We start from the raw sequence: 13578 nt of genomic DNA, 5'->3' as shown, positions 1-13578 counted from the left end.
GCTGAAGGCCAGGGAGCCATTCTGAGACACTCATATTAGAAGCTAAGCCAGCTGGAATTGTTTGATATTCCTGCCTCCAGTTCAGTGCTATCAGAGGAAACAAACCAGAAGCCTGCCAAATTGCTTTTGGATGCACCAACCTCGGCTGGCACTGTACAGCAATATTCAAGAAGAACAAAGTTTGAGTCCTCCTTTCCAAGCTCTTCATCAGAGTCAGCATGGGTTTTACCAGCTTCCCTTAGCCTCTTCAAATCATGCCCAAATCTTCCAGGAAAGAACAAGAAAGCCATGACACATCTCTTGTTTTGTTCACCTTTCTCAGTGCCCTTCTTGAAGTGGAGCTGTCTAAGTCATAACTGCATCCATGGCGGCAGAGAGTCACTGGCCTCAGCTATGCATTAGGTGTCTTTCTTGACTTGAGATGGTGAGCAGACAGAATAATGGAGAGTATACTAAAAGTTGCTGACTAGCCTTGGGTCAAAGGTTTCACTACAAAGAGCTCTAATTTGACTACAGAGGAGGCATCCTTCTCAATTTTAATTTTTATTTATTTTTAAAATTTTTTTTGAGACAGGGTTTCTCTGTGGATTTGGAGGCTGTCCTGGAACTCGCTCTGTAGACCAGGCTGGCCTCGAACTCACAGAGATCCGCCTGCCTCTGCCTCCTGAGTGCTGGGATTAAAGGCGTGCGCCACCAACACCCGGCTCAATTTTAATTTTTAAAGTTTGTCTTTGAAAAAAACTAAAAGGTTTATTTCAAGTGTCACTACCTAATGTAGGATACTGCTAGATTCCAGAGAGGCAGACAAGGAAAGAAAGATCATTCATTGCTAGACCAGAATAAAGGCCTACAAAACATTTTGAATTTCAAGATGGAGGGACTAAGATCTCTCCTGTGGTGATATATTTTTTTATGATTTATTAAAGTTTGCCTGAGGATTCAGAAAGCAAAGTCAGCCTCAAGCTGAGATCAGGAAGTGGTGGTACACACATTTAACCCCAGAATTCATGAGAGGTACTTAAGACAGGAACAGGGTCCTAGAGCTGCCATTCATTCTCCAGTCACATTGAGGGTGGCATTCTGAGAGCAGTATCCAGCCACTTTGAGGAAAGCATAGAAGTTTGACTGAATCTGAAGAGCAGTTTGAGAATTGCCACTTTGGTCTGAGCTGAGATAGAGGTAAGAGCTGGCGGTCAGCTGCTTTCCTTTTCTGATCTTCACATTGAACCTTGAACCCCAATATCTGTCTCTGGGTCTTTTATTATTCGTGAAACATCTCCAAAGAACACTGAGAAAAAATCGACCTTTTGTTTCATTCATTTCTCCTTGACTTTTCTTGGGTTATTCTGCTGGTTCTTCACTATAGCTCTCTTTTCCTCTTCTTATAAATATGAATATGGAGATTCTGAGTCATAGAGAAACTTTTTAGATGACAAAACCCAGCTGGTAGGTGCTGTTACGCTTTGGCTCTAAATTGTTCCCAGCAGGCTCATGGCTCTGAATGCCTGGTCCACAGCTGGCAGTGCTGTTTAGTGCTTTGGAAGGCTGAGCCTAGTTTGAGCAAGTGGAAATCTGGGGAGAGGTTGGGCTGGAGGGTTATATACAGAGACCCTACCACCACCTCAGCTTCCTGACCGGCTGACAGGTGAGCAAGCAGCCATCATACACTTCCACTACCTTGAAGTCATCCACTATGCTAGGCTGATCCCTTCAAACCATGAGCTGAAATAAATCTCACCTTTCCTTAACATGATTCTTGTAAAGTATTGGTCAGGGGGGACTGTTACATAGAGCAAGCCCTATCATAGTATAGAACTATTTTAGCTAATGAATCTTCCTGTTGATAGATCTGGGTCTACTTGGTTTTACAGGTACCTTTGGTACATTGGTATGTCAATGGGCAATACAGGCCGCTATTTTATCTCCTATTCCAGGGAGTTTCCTTTTGATTTAACATTTAATCATTTGATTTAACATTGTCTTGGGGGACAAGACAATGCATTCTCTTCTGTAAATACTTCCTGATGAGACTGTTGTTTTCAGGGCCCAAGAAGGCAGGGAGGGAATTCAGGCAATGGGGCACTCATCAAAAGCATCTGGTTTCCTAGCCCAGCTGAAGAGTCAGAGAGCATTCACATAGGCTGGACTGGTCCACATAAGCTTTCAGGAAGTCCAGGGCTCATAATCGTTTGGAATGGGTTGTAGTCAGCAGCTGATGCTTGGTTGGATGTGTCTGTCAGTCAAGTAGAAATCTGCTGAGACAGATATAGACTAGGGACAGAAGTTAAAATTTAGGAACTTAAAGGAAACTCTTGCATTTGGAACTTCCAGGCCCATAGTCCTAGTAATTAAGGGAAGGAAGGAGCCCAGAGACCAAAAGAGAGAGAAAGAGAGTAGAGGTAAAGATGATGGATAGATAGATAGATGGATAGATAGATAGATAGATAGATAGATAAATGGATAGATGATACGATAAACAGATTAGATAGATAGAGATCCTATTCTCAAGAACAGGCAGGTGGGAAAACAGACTTTACTTATCTGAAATTCTTTTGACCTGTGAAAGATGGATCAATGTCTTATGACTCCCTCAATTCTCTGAAGCTTACATGAATTTTTCAGTTTACAAAAACATACAAGTTTTAGATACACTAACATCACCAATCTGTACTGAAATCCATGCTGTAGGAAAAGCAGGTAATCCGTGTCTGTAAAACAGCTAGAGTAGACTCACATCTTTGAGCCCTAGCAAAAGCTATAGATTTGAGTTAAAAAGCATGAAAAAATTTTCCTCTGTCCAGAGAGATAGATATAGATTGGACAGAAATGTTTTAGCCTAATAAGAAACATCTTTAAGTCCATACTTAGAAGACAACCAAAAGAAATCTAAGATCTTGAGCTTGTGACTGAACAGTAAGTAGTCAATGTTCTACCAGCTTATCAGAACTCCATTAATCAATGTTAAAACTCTGAATTTTTGAAATCTTAGCATAACAATAGCATAGAAAGGGGAAAGAAATCTGAAACATTTCCATTTTCATATACTTTAAATCATTCACATATATCTTTATAACTTACATTTAGATATTAAATCATTTTCTAAGCCCCTCAAAACTCACTTAAGCTTCATATCCTCAGGCTTTCATATGTCTTAGACACTCAGAACTTACACAGACTCTCATATACTTAGAACTTTATATGCCTTAAAACATTTCTCAGACCCTCAAAATTTGCACAGACTTTAACACTCTTTCCATCTAATCATTTACTAGAGACACAAGCAGTTATTACTGAGAACAATCATTTCAAATCATATTCCTTTAGTGGAAAGTTACATCTGAAACCTGTGTTTCTCTTTTAATATGAAGCTTGTTAGCAAGGCAAACCTGTCTACCTTTTCTCAAAAAAAAAAAGATACCTAGTAGCTCTAGAAAAAGAAAAGCTTAATTTTTACATATGAAATGAACTAACAAGGTGACTTCCGCCTTGGGGAAGAACTTGGTTGCCTGCTGCTGCTAAGCTGACAAAGCTATGGTTAGCCTAGCTGTCAACACCATCAGAGAGCTGAGAAGGGTACATTATAGCATGAAGATAATTCAAATGGCCTGGGTATCAGTGAAAATGGCAGAAACTAGTTCATTACCTACATGGACATCCCAGGCTCCTGTGATCTCCCTGGCATTTGGGGCAGAGATACCAGGGTAGCATTAGTCTTTGGCTTCCTGTGGAGGAGGGACATGGGAGAGACTGACCTTGCCTTGTCTAACCAAAGTGAGGCAATCAACTCTTCAGTGTCCTACTTGACCACAGTTTGGGCTGGGTCCTGGCAGCTGGTGTAGCATTGGGGTGTAGTCTTGCCCACTGGTTAGCAATACCACAATCCAGGTGGAGACATTGTGGTGCCCCATTATCTTTGGAGACCTTGGGGGTCACTGTTAGGAGCTGGGAGTTTCTGTCTGTCATAATAAGTTTTTTCCATTAAATATTTTAAGTGCCATAATCATCAGATCTCTGACAAGTTTGAGGACGATTATCTATTAAGTATATCTGAGCTAAGCAAACCTAGGCTCAATCTTGAAAGCATATCTGACATGATTATAAATTTAATTATTATAGATGGCTAACTACTAACCTGTATTTCTTAATTATACATTACTTTTAAAAATGAGCTGCATAGGAACAAAACATTTAAAAAGAGTCAAAATATACATACAGTATAACAAAGAAAATAGGTTCAATAATTTATCCTTTTATCTTATCATTTTCATTTTTTAATTATTATTATTATTATTATTATTGTTATTTTGGTTTTTCGAGACAGGGTTTCTCTGTATTGTTTTGGAGGCTGTCGGTCCAGCGTGGCCTCGAACTCACAGAGATCTGCCTGCCTCTGCCTCCCGAGTGCTGGGATTAAAGGCGTGCGCCACCACCGCCCGGCATCATTTTTATTTTAAAAGTAAATTCAATAATCTACCCTTTCCTATACACCATCCTCCACTTTCTTTCTGGAAAAAAGATCCCTGGGACTAACTGCCTTTGCTTAGTTTTCTCCTTGACCATGATCAACAATAATTTATAATCAATCCCCCTAAACAATAACAGACACCCACCAAATGACCAGAAACCACCCAGCCCACTCTTTGGGAATGCGGACCATCATGTTTGCTAGATTGCTTCCTATTGTCTGGGGGTGATGGCATCTCTAGGGGACCCTTAGAAAATTGAGGTCATGGTCAAGTCCTGGGAAAGATAACTGTATTATTTTTTGTTTAGTCTCTGTGTGATGGGAAATTGTAGAGTTTATCTGAAATCTTGGCTGGAGTAGTCTGTGAGCCTGGACTATCTGAGCTGTCAGTTTTGAAGTTCTTCTGGAAGTAGGTTTTTGAGGAAACTGTAACTGGGGGCATTCTAAGGCTGGATCATTTGGGCTACCTGCCTTGTCTTTATTCCGCCAGTCCTTTTTGTAACTGGAAGTTTCTCTCCTGCCTGTCAGTTTCCAAATAACCACTCTAAGGCTTAATATTAATTGCAAACTGTTTGGCCTATTAGCTCAGGTTTATTGTTAACTAGCTCTTACAACTTAAATTAACTCATTTCTATTATTCTATATTTTACCATGAGGTTGTGGCTTATTACCTCACATCTTGCTTCCCTGGCAGCTGCTGGCATCTTTTTGTTTGTTTGTTTGTTTGTTTTTCTTTTTTTTAGGTGGTGAAAACTGAAAGATCAGAGAAGCAGAGCAGCCAGCCACTCTCTTACCTCCATGAAATCCTCAGACTGAAAGAAAGACTGAGCTCCTGTCTCCTCCTGCTTTATATTCCTCTCTTCTGCCCAGCCATATCACTTCTTGTCTCTCTCTACAGATCTCCAAACCTCTATGGTTAACCATGGGCTAGCTCTACCCTTTGATCTTCAGACAAGCTTTGTTTGTTAGAGTACAAGCAAGATATCACCATACTTTTGGTTCTAAAAACATAGAAACTTTTAAAGGTAACATACATATTTGTAATTAACAAAGTCAGCTAAAGATGATTTGTTTTATGTTTGACCAGGTAAAAGACATCTATCAATTTTATAAGTCAGTTTGGACTATAAACTAAACTTTCAGGAGCACTCTGTAGCTAACTAGATTTATCTTGCCTCACCCAGTCTCAGAGTTGTTCCCATGTAGAGGGATCAGCATACATGTCACCTGTCTTGTAGTGTTTCCTGGCTTCCTCCGTTACATTTTCAGCCAAGATCCTCAGAAGATCTTCTCCAGTCAAATTTGATCTTTATTAATTTTTAAGGAATCCAAAGCTTTTCATTTTCTATAGAAATAAAAGCACAACCGTTCCCGTTTCCCCACTTTCATTCTGAAACCAAAACATTCCTAAAGTAGATAGGCTATTTAAATTCAGCAGTTCCTTCTACAATCCAATGTCTCTCAGCTGCAGCTGTTTGCTCATCTGCATTTAAAACATTCAGAGTCAGCAAAGCAACATACTGAATCTAGGTGCCCTGTATATTTCCCCATCCTTACGTGGCTTGTTTTTTTAATATTATTTATTCTTTCTTTAAAGACTTTACTTTAGTCAGACTTTTCTTAGCTTTCCTTAACAGTTTACAATAACTTGCTATTTTTCATAAGACTAGGACTTACTGCAGTAGGGCTTACTAATAGGAACTGGAGGATCCTAGAGGCTAGCACTGCCCTTGACAAGTTAATAGGCACCACAGTCATGTTTTAATGGAAAGTCTACAAGTTCCTTTTGCCAGAGATAAGGAAAATGACTCCATTTTTAGCAACCAGGAATTTCTTCAAGCTCCTGAGCAAATGGGAGCTTTTGTCTAAAAGCATGGTCATGGGAAAAGGACTTTATAGCTTTATCTCTGTTAAATTTGAACCTTAAAAAACAGTTTCTGAATTGAAGCTCCTTTAGTATCAAAATAAACCTTTTAACTCATAAATGTAGTCCACAGTTAGACTGGGAAATTTCCTGATTCTGTTATACAACAGAATATAACAGTTTCTTTTTTTTTTTTTGATTTTTATGAGACAGGGTTTCTCTGTATTGTTTTGGAGGTTGTCGGTCCAGCCTGGCCTCGAACTCACAGAGATCCGCCTGCCTCTGCCTCCCGAGTGCTGGGATTAAAGGCGTGCACCACCACCGCCCGGCTATAACAGTTTCTTATATGACTCAGTTTATGAAAATAGCTTAAGCTTAACAAAGTTAGCAATGCTAAGGAGGCTAGACATACGTTCTTCAGCATGAATAGAACTTAGGTAAGGAGAGACAAGAGTATTTGGTGCTCAAACTTGTGGCTGTAATTTATAGCCTTTTATTTATTTTTAAGTTCAAATATTAATAATAGAAAACATTTTATAAACTTAAAATGTCCCATAGCCTTATAAATTTAAATATTTTAAAACTATCCCTTAAAAATTCTGTTTTTTAATTTTCTATAAAACTCTAAAATTTCCTCTTATATTAAAAAATAAGTACTTTTTTTAACTTCAAGAGGGAGAAACACAACAGGACATGAGTATAATAATCTGTATAAGGCAGTTCACTCTGATAGTCTGCAAACTGAAGGTAGCATTGGAACATTTGACTCCTAAAGCATCCCCTCAGCCTAAGAGTTCCAGAGTGAAGGTCCAGCTTAGAATTTTGGTGGGTGGTCTGAATCTCGCTGGGGGCCACCAGAAAATGCTAAATCCCCTGATTGAGAATAAGACCACTTACAATAGTTTAAAGCCAAATTTGAAGCAAGTTTAAATTAAACATTGGCCAAGTGGATAGGCTCTGAGCATGACCATACTAGGGCTCCTGGGAAATGGCCTAGAATCAAGTACGGCAAGAGCTTAAGAAGAAAAAAATCCATAATTCATCTCATTTCCCATCAGGTCCAATCAAAGGCAAGCATACATCCTGATGTACCTCCAGCCTATATCCAATCAGGGGCACGCATTCATACTGATGTATTTCCTGCCTGTGAATACCCTGCCCACATGTGATCAAGCACATTGGTGCAGACAGGTCAAACAAACTTGTTTAGGGCAGTGGAAAACATGTGTCATGCTACCTTCCATGAACAAAAGCCTCCAGCATTTCAGGAACTCTCTGTCCCTGGGTAAGAGGCTTGCAGATGAGAGGCATTTTTGTTTCATGGATCTCTTTGGCATAGTAATTAAAACTTAAAATGTAACTTCAGCTCTTACATGATGAGTAACATAATTAACACAGTACTGAAACTGAAGAACAGCCTTCACCTTAAGACCTTTTTTTTATTGTAACCACATCACTCAACATCCTACACTATTTAAGTTCTTGAGTGGTTTCAATCAGTATTAAACATCCACACTAAAGCTGCTAGGCATCAGAGTGACTGAACAAATACTACAAAATCTAGCTCAGTGGGAGCCTGGCCCACTCTCCTCTGCAGTAGGCTCAGTGGGTTTGTGTGTACAAAAAGAACCCTAAGAGTTTTGTGCCATCCTGAGAACTCTGCCTCTGGTGGAAAGTACACCAGACAGGGAGCAGATCTGGTGGTTTGCCAGGTTCAAATGAGGTAGCTCCATGTGCGACTTGCACAAAGCTCAGTACATGAAGGAGGGTGGAGGAAATGTTGAGAGAACAGCAATAGAGAAGAAAGTCTTCCTCCAAGGAAGACTTGGTGACCATGGCTCTGGTTAGGTTAGGAGATGAGTGGGAAGGCACAGACATGAGTATGTGTGGGACGTGCACAGTAAACTTGCAAACAATTTCACCGAAGGGTAGAAGTAAGCCTTGAAAATTGTGGGCACTGTGTGGCATGAGGGTATGCTGGGACTCTCAGACACTGCCTGAAGGGTGCAAGGTAGAAACAGAATGCCCCACAACACAAAACAGGAAGTTCCCAAGCTAAAGAAGCCTAGAACAAGAGTGCATTCAGTAATTAAATTCACCTTCGTCTCTAATGCTAGAATTTAGGTCACTCTGGAGTTTGAACAGTTACTGGGAGAGACATTAAAGGGATTTCTGGGATGTTTGAATATTCTTTTCTGTAGCCTGATGCTTGTAACACAGGTGTGTTCAATTGTGGAAAATCCACGAGGCTGCATACTTGAAAAGTGTAAAGCATGGTGGCCCGTGCCTGTAATCACAGGTCGTGGGAGGCAGGAGCAGGAGACTTTCATGTTTGAACTCAATCTGTGCTATAGAAGCAAGCTGAGACCGGTTTTGGCTACCTAACAAATCCCTGTCTGGAGTAGAGCATGCCTGTGTTCACCGGTGCCCTCCCCATCTCTCTCATGAGATGAGGGGCTGGCCAGCTTTTCTTCCGTGTCCTGTGCTTGATTGTGGTGGGTTACTGAAAATACGGCTCTGGCTCTAGGAAAACATGTCGGGATGGAGAATAACTTCCTCTTCTAAGCTTCCTGTCTCATTCCCCCTGCATCTCCAGCCCTGTCTCCTCCTACTAAAAGATTAGCTATTCACCACCCCTGGCCTGCCTAATAAATATTTCTATCTGAATGTGGCTAGGTTTGCATCCAGGTTGTAAGTACAAACTACAGTTTGAGTTTTCTTGCTCAAAAAATGAAATGAAATACATTAAAACTAAAGGGAAAAAAAGCACCATGATTGGTGAGATACCTTATTTGACTACAGTTTCTTTAGCAACAAAAAGGTATCTGGTATGTTCCCCTATTATTGAGACCCAGTAACGTGCCTGTAACTGAATGACACAAAACGGTTTGAATTAGAGTCAGTAATTGCCATTAGGGGTGAACACAAATCTTTTTGAGGGAAAGGATGAATGGGGATGAAACAACAACTACTCAACTCTGAAACAAAGCTTGCAGCTAAGACTTAAGCTGCAGAGCTCCTTAGAAAGGAGCTTCCAGAGGTGGGGCAAGAGGAGGAGGAAGAGGAGGAGGAGGAGGAGGAGGAAGAGGAGGAGGAGGAGGAGAGGAAAGTGAAAGGGAGGGGAGGGATGGGAGAGAGGGAGAGGGAGGGAGAGGAAGAGAGGGAGAGAGAGGAAGAAGGGAGAGGGGAAGAGGGAGAGGAAGAAAAAGAGGAGAAGAGGAAGAGGGAGGGAGAGGAGGAGAGGGAGGGGGAGATGCATTTGAGGAGTAGGAGTGGTTTTCCCAAGCTGATTTTTCATACAGGGGTGACCCAGCCTGGGTCGGAATGTTACCATGTGATCAGTTAGGACCGTGGCAGGGACACAGTCTCAGCACAGAAGTTTAGACTTTCTGCAGCATCATTAAAATAATTAGAAGAGAAAAAAAATGTTAAGCTCCACAAGCTTGAATCACAAGCCTCTTGGAAAGGTTAATAAGCCTTCTGCTGTGGGCTCCCCTCCTCTCTCTTTCATGCCCTGCCACCCCCATCCTTCCAGCTCTCAGTGATAGACTGTCACTGGGAGGGAAGAGTCCAAATAAAGTGGTTCTGTTTCCAACAGTGGAGGAGCTCCTGTCCCTCTGTGGATGCCAAGGAGGCTCTTGTCTATGGTGATGGTTGTGGTGCCGCAAGCTAGGTTCATGGGTTCTAAAAGAAGGCAATCCCTCAGTATAAAGGTATGTCTGGCAGAACAAAGAAGACAATACTGTACCTGGTCACGGCGGGGGTGGGGTGCTACGGGAATAGAAGCCATGTGCAGGCTGGGATTGAACTCTGCTAATGAGAGGCAGACAGCGTAGAGGAGAGGCAAGTGCCGGCTCTAACTGGAAAAGCAGAAGCAGTTTCGGTGTGGCTCCCAGAGAGTGTCTGAGCGTGGAGCTGCTACACTATCATAGATGCTGTGCCAGTTAAAGGGCTGAAGCAATTGGATAATTGGATTTGTGTTGGGGACAGAAAGGGAGAGAAGAGAGGAGAGGAGGAGGAGGGAAGGGGGAGAGAGAAAGAGAGAGAGGCTGAGCAGAAGAGTGGGAGCTACTGGACAAAGAAGGAAAGCAGTTTTTTTTCCTCCCCCCTCCTAGGTCTTGGGCTGCTCTGTAGTTGAAGGAGGAGGCCCTTTAGCAGAGGTGTCTGAATGGAAGTCATCACGCATAAAGTCTTGGTTTGAAATTGGGTCAACACAACTCATGATTACCCTTACCAGGGACATACTCTACCTACTTAACTGGTATGTTTGGTGCTGATTGGTGATGGAGGGCAACAGGGCTTTTGGTTTTGTGAAAACAGATATCGATTTGAGTGTACAGAGTCCTGAGCAGAACGAGAGAGAGGCTCACTCCATCAGAAAGACACTCAGAAACGGCGAGCAGAGGAGCAACAGGCACCCAAGGAAACTCTTCACATGCCTCTGCTCGAAGAAAGGTCGCTGATGGATTGTGAAGGAAACATGAACAAGTTTGGATGTGTGACCCAAGCATCACAAAGGCCCGGTCCTTGATGATCACAGCTGCCTCCTTATGGACATCAGCTGCGGGCTGAGTGTGTTGCAGTGAGCCCTTCTGTAGCGTAGAAGAGCTTTTCAGCTGAATGCTCTGATACATTGAGCAGACTTTTCCACGTCGCTTAATCAACATCTAATCCCAGTGACTGCCATGCTGTCTGGCATGATGGGATAGGCAGTCTTCACTAACAGCCATAAAAACAGCCATGAAGGTTAACTTCCAAGGGTTTATTGGCTGGTTATAAGAAGCCATCCATATGTTCTGCAGTGAGTAACCCGCACTTGCCACCTCTTGGCTCTCCTCACAATGTTAAAGCCCTCCTCATCCTTTAACTTTGACCAGAGAGGTAAACTGTGGGAAAAAGCATCAGCTTCAGAATCTGCTGTTAGGGATTCATATATGCCGTCTCTGCCCATGTTCCTCTGGGAAAACTTGGTCACGTGGTCTGTGATGCTAATCTTGATTGTCCACCTGTTTGGATCTTGGACCAACTAAGAAACACACTTAGGGGCCAGTCTTCCAGGGCATTTTCTGAAAGAATTAGCACTCCCCCGCAGTGGGCAGTGCCTTCTTGTGGTAGCCCAGATCTAAAGGAGTCAGGAGGAGCCACAGTGATGCTTTTGGCTACCTGCCTTCACTCTTTGCCTGTGAAAGCATTTACTCTATTGCTGTCACTGCTGTCATCCTTTGCTGACATTAGGACTCAGTTTCCTCAGACTTTTCACATGGAATGAGGACCAGTGGCTCCCTAGGAATCTTCTAGGCCTTCAACATCAGATGGAGACTCTTAAGGCATCCCACCTTGTGAACTGAATAGCTGTAGAGTTCTCAACCTCTCAAGCATGTTGACAGCCATTGATGGACTACCCAGGGCACATCATCTAGTAAATATCCTTTGTGGTATATATTCATTCTCTTGGTTCTGTTCCCCTAGAAAACACTGATAAACCATAGTCCAATCCAGTTTTAAAAGGGACTGGAGCTGGAGTAGATTCATTCTAGAGTTTGAAGGCAGAGACTAAGTCTAATGTAACCAAGGCTGTACCTGGCACTCACTTCTGTTCTAATGAGAAGCTGAAAAGCAACTGGAGGTAGCAACAGCTTCACATGACTGAGCACAAGGTGTGATACGGAACACGTTTGAAAGAGGCTGAGAGCTCAGAGCCAGGTGCATCAGTTCTCAGCCTGAAGCAGTGTCCTAACTCATCCTCCAGGGGCTGCGAAACAACAGTTCTTGTTTATCACTCCTAAATTTTGAGGAGGTTTGATTGTAGCAAAGACTGATGAATAGGAATGTTTACTACTTTGCATGGCCAAGAACACACACACACACACACACACACACACACACACACACACACACGCGCGCGCACGCACGCACGCACGCACACTTTTCAAGCTACTCTGATACATCTTTTATTCCAGGCACACCTTACCATCTGTCAATTTCTAGTTTGTAAAGTCATGTTTTTTTGTTGTTTACTTTAAGGCTTATTTAATTTTACTTTATGGATATGAATATTTTGCCAGAATGTATGTATGTGTACCATGTGGGCCCCTGGTGTCCTTGAAGGCCATGTAAAACCACTTTAAGAATAAAAATCAAAATGACCTTAAAACAGTACCACTCATAAATTACAAACTATGAACAGATTTTTATTTATTATTGCACTTGGTGACCTTCTACAGACAGTGACCAACACATTGAAAGCAGGCCTAGGGAGAATCAAAATTGGGAGAAGGAAAATTGGCAGGATATAGAACATCCGGGTGATTTGCGGGGTGGGGATTCCCTAAGAATCAGATAGATGTGCTCTCTGAAAGCAGCGGAAAGTCCTTAATTGCAGAAGAAATGGTCTCCCTAGTTTAATTACACACTAGGGAAACAGGCCCAAAGGCAAGCTGCTGCTCTCTGGGCAGAAAAACAAATTTTGCATGGAAACTGTATTATTAATAGTAGACACAGTAGAGTTTCAGGCAAACGGGAGAATGTGTTAAAGAGAAAACATATTAGCATAAGTTACTTGCTTATTTTTAGGTTTAATGAAATATAGCAATCAGAAGTGATCAGTGCAATGCTCTCTCAGCTCCCCATCCTTTCCTCTGGCCAAGTGCCCCCTCCAATGTTCCTTTTTCTCCTGTTCTGAATGCATCAGTGTCCCAGAAATTCTGGCAGCCCTCCTAGGCCAGCTGCTGCCTCTGACCTGGACATTCCCAGCCTTCTACAAGGTCACAGGACATGCTGTATCCTGGGATTCTTCTGTGGAGGATGGGAAGGGCTTAAAACTTCATGTTCTTTACTGTCCCCATACTCTGTCAGTTGGTCTCTGGCTAATGGGTACAGTTTACAAACTTGGGCTTTGACTTTAAACCTGTTGTCAAGGTTTGGTGGGCTTGAATTCAATGTAACCCCAAGGTTATAGCTTTGGTCCTTCAGCTCTGTGACTAATGAAAGAGCTCATGGAATAATACCAGCATTCTGATTTTCTAGAGGACAGTAAAGATGGGGACCTTCAATGATAGTCCCAGAGATCACATAGAATGAATTAATGCCTTCTTTTCACACCCAGAAGCTGAGAAGTGACAAATGAGCACATTCGGGTTTCAACTGTTCAAAGCATTCCCTCTACCTTTCCAGATCCCAGACCCCCCTTGGAGCCCAGGGTCCCATTGGATCTGCATTAGTTGTGGCCACTGACCTGCTTGTCTCAGTA

At 42.3% G+C, this 13578-nt stretch overlaps 1 long non-coding RNA gene across 1 annotated transcript in view; it reads right to left on the bottom strand.

Annotated features, from left to right (window-relative positions):
• LOC121140250 overlaps window positions 1–10219 on the bottom strand; it is a 31235-nt gene extending 21016 nt beyond the window's left edge. The window contains exon 1 of the long non-coding RNA XR_005877040.1: window positions 10078–10219. This is a non-coding gene — a long non-coding RNA (uncharacterized LOC121140250). The remainder of the gene's footprint in view (window positions 1–10077) is intronic.
• Window positions 10220–13578: the final 3359 nt, after the last annotated feature.

This window comes from Mesocricetus auratus, unplaced genomic scaffold (genome assembly GCF_017639785.1).
Source record: "Mesocricetus auratus isolate SY011 unplaced genomic scaffold, BCM_Maur_2.0 Super-Scaffold_100004, whole genome shotgun sequence".
Taxonomy (NCBI): Eukaryota; Metazoa; Chordata; class Mammalia; order Rodentia; family Cricetidae; genus Mesocricetus; species Mesocricetus auratus.
This window is presented reverse-complemented; position numbering and strand designations above follow the sequence as displayed.